Source organism: Nannospalax galili, unplaced genomic scaffold (assembly GCF_000622305.1).
Source record: "Nannospalax galili isolate Female #2095 unplaced genomic scaffold, S.galili_v1.0 scaffold182, whole genome shotgun sequence".
Taxonomy (NCBI): Eukaryota; Metazoa; Chordata; class Mammalia; order Rodentia; family Spalacidae; genus Nannospalax; species Nannospalax galili.
The window spans coordinates 2,557,683-2,563,533 of NW_008348662.1; positions in this window are offsets into that span (position 1 = coordinate 2,557,683).

Genomic DNA, 5,851 nt, shown 5'->3' on the forward strand with positions numbered 1-5,851 from the left:
ATTCATATATAATCTTTTTTAGATTAATATATGAATACAATTGTATGAAAATATGAATATATTGTAATGTTATATGTGTTATATATAAATTCATATATACATAATCTTTTTAGAAGGCACCTCTGAAAAAACACACACGGACCATTGCAACGAGGGCAGAGGAGCAAAACATGGCTTCTCACTCAGGAATGAGATGAGGCGTCAACCTCCACAGCTTTACCCAGTGTCTCACTAGAAGGCCATGTGTGATGCAACAATGGACAAAGAATGAAAGCTGCAGACTGGACAGGAAGAAGCATAGCTTTTATTCCTTGGGGGCAACACCATTGATCACCAGGGAAATGCAAATCAAAACTACCACTGTTAGTGTGACTATTAGAGTGTGAGTGTGTGTGTGTGTGTGTGTGTGTGTGTGTGTGTGTGCATATGTAAGGGTGCAAGGAAATTAGAACCCTTTGTGCGGCATGGTGGGACATCTGGGTACACAAATTTGACTCAATAGGCCTTAACATATATATGACAGAGTGGATAAAATTCAGTGGGTGGGCTATAGGGGGGATGCAGATAGGGAAGAGGGTCTAAATATGATTAGTATTGTATGAAATATATAAAAATTCAATAAAAATGGAACCCTTATACACTAGAACTAGAACATGGTTCAGCTACCTTACTTCTATGTATTTAATGAAAAGAATTAAAATCGGGGCCTGAGAAAATGGCTCAGAAGTTAAAGCTTGCCACGCAAGCATGAGGACCAGAGTTTGGATCTTCAGAACCCATGTAAATACCAGGTAGGCAGGGAGAATCACCTGTAATTCCAGCCTTGGAAGGCTGAGATAGGGGATCCCCCGAGCAGCTGCAATCTATTGGCTAGAAGAGTAATTGAGGAAGATTCTCAATATCAACATTAAGCCTCCACAAGCACACACATATATGTACACACATGTGCACCCACCCACATGCAAACACACCAGACAGGCATACACACCACACACATAGACACATAGAAAGCAAAAGGAATTAAAATCAGGCTCTTAAAGAACATGCATGTTCATTAGAACAGGATTCACAATCACCAAGATGCAGAAACTGCCTCAATGTCCACCAGCAGATGAACAAATAAACTACGACACATAGACGTCATGGGATATTACTGAGTCTAAAGATGGAAGAAGGTGGTGACTGTGGAGGACTGTGGGCCAAATGAAATCAACCTTCCACAGGACAAATCCTGGAAGGCTCCACCTACATGAGTTACGTAAAGTATTCAAACTTAACACAGTATCAAGTAGAATGGCAGTTGCTAGGGGGTGAGGGCTGGGGATGGAGCATTAGTGAACACAACTCAGTGAATACAACCTTTTGTTTAAGCAGAATGAATAAGTTCTAGCGATCTGGGGTACATATGCCTATTGTTATCAATATTGTATTGTATGCTTAGAAATTTATGAATAATATAGAACTACATGTTCTTATTTCAGTTAGTATTTGTATGTATGCACGTGTATGTGAACATGTGGAGGGTGTACTCACCCATGTAGGTGCCAGAGGGAGCCAAAGGTCAACATCAGGTGTCTTCCTCAATCACTCTCCACCTTATTTTTGAGACAGGGTCTCTCACTGCACCCAGAGTTTAATGCTTTGGCTAGACAAGCTGGCCAGTGAGCCCCCAGGATCCACAAGTATCGATGACCCCAGTTCTGGGGTTCAGTCATGGGCCTCTGGCTTTTATGTGAGCTTGGGGAATCTGAACTTGGGTCCTTGTGCTTGCACAGCGAGTGCTTTACTGACTGAGTCATCTCCCTAGCCCATTATAACAATTATTTTTTATAAAAGATCTTGCAAGGGGCCATTTGCCCAAGCTATCTCTTTTAATGTACCTAAACCCTGTATGTGTGAATGAGGTGTATAACTCTACGACTTTGACTCTCCCTTCCTAAAGCACTGTTCACAAAGTGTACTTAAGATTGTTCCATTGTGGGTCTCCAATCATAAATTTTAAGCCCTCTGAGCACAGGAACTGTGGCCAAACTAAATGCTGTTGCCTCCCCAGCTGGCCCAGAACAACAGACACCCAGTAAACATTTGTGGAATAAATGGAACTCTAAGTAGTTCTGCTGATGTCTCGTAGGGTGAGTCAGACTTAATCAAGCTACTTTGTGGTCTTCATAGAATTCCCCATTGGAGAATGTACATTCCAGCACACCTGAGTTTTTAGATATACTTCTGTGCCACGATCCTACCAGCAGACAAATGCACTCAAATCCACCTTGCCAGAAGTGGCTCAAACCAAGAAAACCAATTAATTTCCTAGCTCGCCTCTGTCTGGGCCACCTGGTCGTTACACTTGATGACTCCTAACCTTGATTTAGAATAGTTGGACTGAGTGTCTTTCACATTCTACCGTCAGGGGTTTGAGAAGGGCTCCTCCCAGCTGTCCCAGGAAAAACTGAGTCCCACTGTTCTTTCTTCCAGAAAATCAACAGACAACCATGTTGGCATTATATGCTGACTCTCCAGTAAAGGGGTGAAAGTCATCTTGGAATGTCTTTTTAAGGCTTGTTTCGGTCATGCATTCACTGCTTCAAAGTACTGACGGGTCACCTGCTGTTGAACTAGATCTATCCTTAGCTTAGTTTGCTGAGTACTGAGCAGGCTTTCAGCCACTATGCTGCTGCTAAACTCTGAGGTAGTGTGGTGGTTAATAATGACTATCAGCTTGACAGGATCTGGAGTCTACCTAGGAGACAAGCCTCCAGGAATACCAGGGAGGGATTATCTTGATTGAGGTGGGAAGACCTGGTCACTGTGGGAGCACCATTCCCTGAGCTGGTCTCCACTAGGAGGAAGCTAGCAGAACTACTGAATCCATGACTCTCTGCTTCTTGACTGCAGATGCAATGTGACCAGCTGCCTCAAGCTCCCGCTACTGAACTGAACCCTTGAACTGTGAGCCAAAATAAACACTTCCTCCCCTGAGTTGCTTTCGTCAGCAAACAGTGTATTGCTGAGGCATTCCCAACTCACTGCAAGTCAGGGTTGCCATCTTCAGATGGACCAATAGTTCCCCTGACCTGTCCTAGGCAGCCTTATGAAACAAAAGTTGGTGACAAAAGAATGTAAAGACGGGCTGGAGAGATGGCTCAGTGGTTAAGAGCACTGAATGTTCCTGCGGAAGACCCGGATTTGAATCCCAGCACCCACATGGTAGCTAACAACTGTCTGTCACCCCAGTTCCAGGGGATCCGACACCCTCTTCTGACCTCTGCGGGCATTGCAAGACATGGGTGCACTTACACACATGCAGGCAATACATGCATACACATAATAAAATAAAATATTTTTTAAAAAAGAATGTAAAGACATGCCTAGTGGCAGAGACTGCTGGCAGTTTCCTGAAAGCCTCCCTTTCCTGCTTCTTTAATAATGGAGCCGAGAGGTCTACTAGGGCATGTAGTCCATCCCAAGGACTATTTCTTTCCAGGTTCCTCATAGCTAGATGTAGCCGTGTGGTTAAATTTGGGCAATGAGATAAAAGCAACAAAATTCTAAAGCCTCCCTAAAGGGAGCAAGCACATCCACTTTTTCCCCACCCTTCCCATCTGCTACCTGAAACAAAGATGCCATAAATGGAATTTCAGCAGCCATCTTAGACCAGGGGGATATAGACCAAACACTGGAGATAGCAGACTGGTGTACAGGAAGGAACCTGGTTTCTGAGAACATAGACTCTCATGCCACAGACTGCATACAGACTCCATTAAAGTTACAGGAAACTAAGCTACTATAATTTGATTCAGCCATATTCTTTTGGGTTCCTAAAAATACAACACTTACCAGGAATAATTCCTTAAATGCATCTGTATTTTTTTCTTGACCTAAGAATTGTAAGTTTTTAGGTTAAATGTAATTCCAGGAGCTTCCATGAGCATCCTGGAGGTGTTTGGCAGATTGAAATGTATGTAATGGAGGGGAAACACTGTAGATGGCAGAAGAGAAGAGATATATTTCAAGGAACTGACATCTGACTATCACAGTTAATGCAGGCTGTGAGGCTGAAAGCCCCTATCCCTCCTTCCCCACACTCTCAAGTCATGGCAGCCCCAGCTAGCTCTCCCATCCTTTCCCCTCTTTCAACACAGCTCCTACCTCAGTGGCCCTCTCCCTGCTCTTTCCAATACTTCAGCTCATTGCTACCTCAGGGCCTTTGCACTCACTGTCTCACACTCTGGAATCTTCTTCTCCCAGATTGTCACATGACTCCTCCTCTTTGTCTTTTAGAACTCAGCTTACAGGGTACCTTTGCAGAAAGGGCTTCTATGCTGTATAAAGTAACTACTTAATTGGTCTAATTAATGCACACATGTCATCTCTCTGCCTTTTACACACCTACTGAAGGAAAATTCAACAAACCATTTCATTTCCCTTATTTGCCCTTGTCTCCTACACCTCCACTAAAGCATGGCCCACGCACAGTCCCTGAATGCTTGCCAGCTGACATGAAAGACTGCTTGGGAAGGCCTTCCCTCCAGCGCTGGCCACTCTGCCTTCTCTGACTCCACTAGATTGTTTTTAATGTTGCTTTTTCCCAGTCTAAAAAACAGTATTCTGTGTGGAAGAGGAGTCGTTTTCTTCAGTCTTAATTTGCATAAAGTGATTGTTCTATAATCCCCTGGCTGGTATCAATATAGTCACTTGCCTGTATTGCTTGAAACTGTCATGAATTATTGAAACATCAATAATAATCAGCTTATAAGACTCTTGGCTGAGCTTTCAGTGGGGGCTGGGGCACAGAAAGAGGAGATCCAGGTGCATAAAGATTCATTTATTGCTTACAGCTTTGCTCTCTGGAACTCAGAGGCTCCACATTTCTGAGGCTTAAGTCAGCATGTTGTCGTGCAGCTGGGCACTACACAGGCGTCAGAGCCTCAGCCTCCCTCTTCCCTGTTCTGCCATGTTTAGGGTATCTGAGACAACTTATCACTAGTTCAGTCATGGGAAAGGCAGAACGGGTCAGGGTGAGGGTACCTACTCTAAAAAATGCACATAACACCTCTACTGATACTCTACTGGCCAGAACTTGGTGGCTGGCCAGGTTGAGCTGCAGAAGAAGTGGGAAATGAATGCGTGTTCTGAGAAGCCATGTGACTAATTCCCTAATCAGGGAGCTTTACTCATATAGAAGACAATGGAGACTTGGGGGACTTCTGGCATTCTTTGTCCCATATAAGATGCCTTGGTTGGAACTATTTTTAACGACCTCCAAGTATAGGCAGATTCATTTCAAAGATACATAAAAGGTACCTGTTCACATTTTTCTGCCAGCCTGTGCTTTCCTGGGAAGCCCAATGTGTCTATATGAGGGGAAGTGAACAGTGCTGCCGTTCACACTCTCTAAGACAAGCAGGTAAGCAGCACCACTCAGCTTTTTCCAGGCCTGTCTGATCTCTAGGAACAGGTGTGGGTGTCTGAAAGCCCATTCGTCCCCAGACCCCACCTTTTAACCCTAAAATCAGAGGTAGACACAGAAGCATGAATCAGCAATCAAATGCTTTCTTTTCAATATAACATGGGAGTTCAAAATTTCCTTCAACACCAGTCCCTGTGTATTTTCAACAGCTAGTTCGGATTCCCTCCTGCCTGGTTCCCGATCACTGAGAAGCAGCTTCATGACACAGATCTAGCTGTTCCGCACTCTCAGGTGGGAAGCTATTCATCTTTCCATCCCTGACTCTCAACCAGGGAAGGAGCTATTTTGGCAGTGCTTGTGTGTGTGTGTGTGTGTGTGTGTGTGTGTGTGTGTGTGTGTGTGTGTGTGAGGGCTTAGGGGCACTCAGGGACAAACATGGCC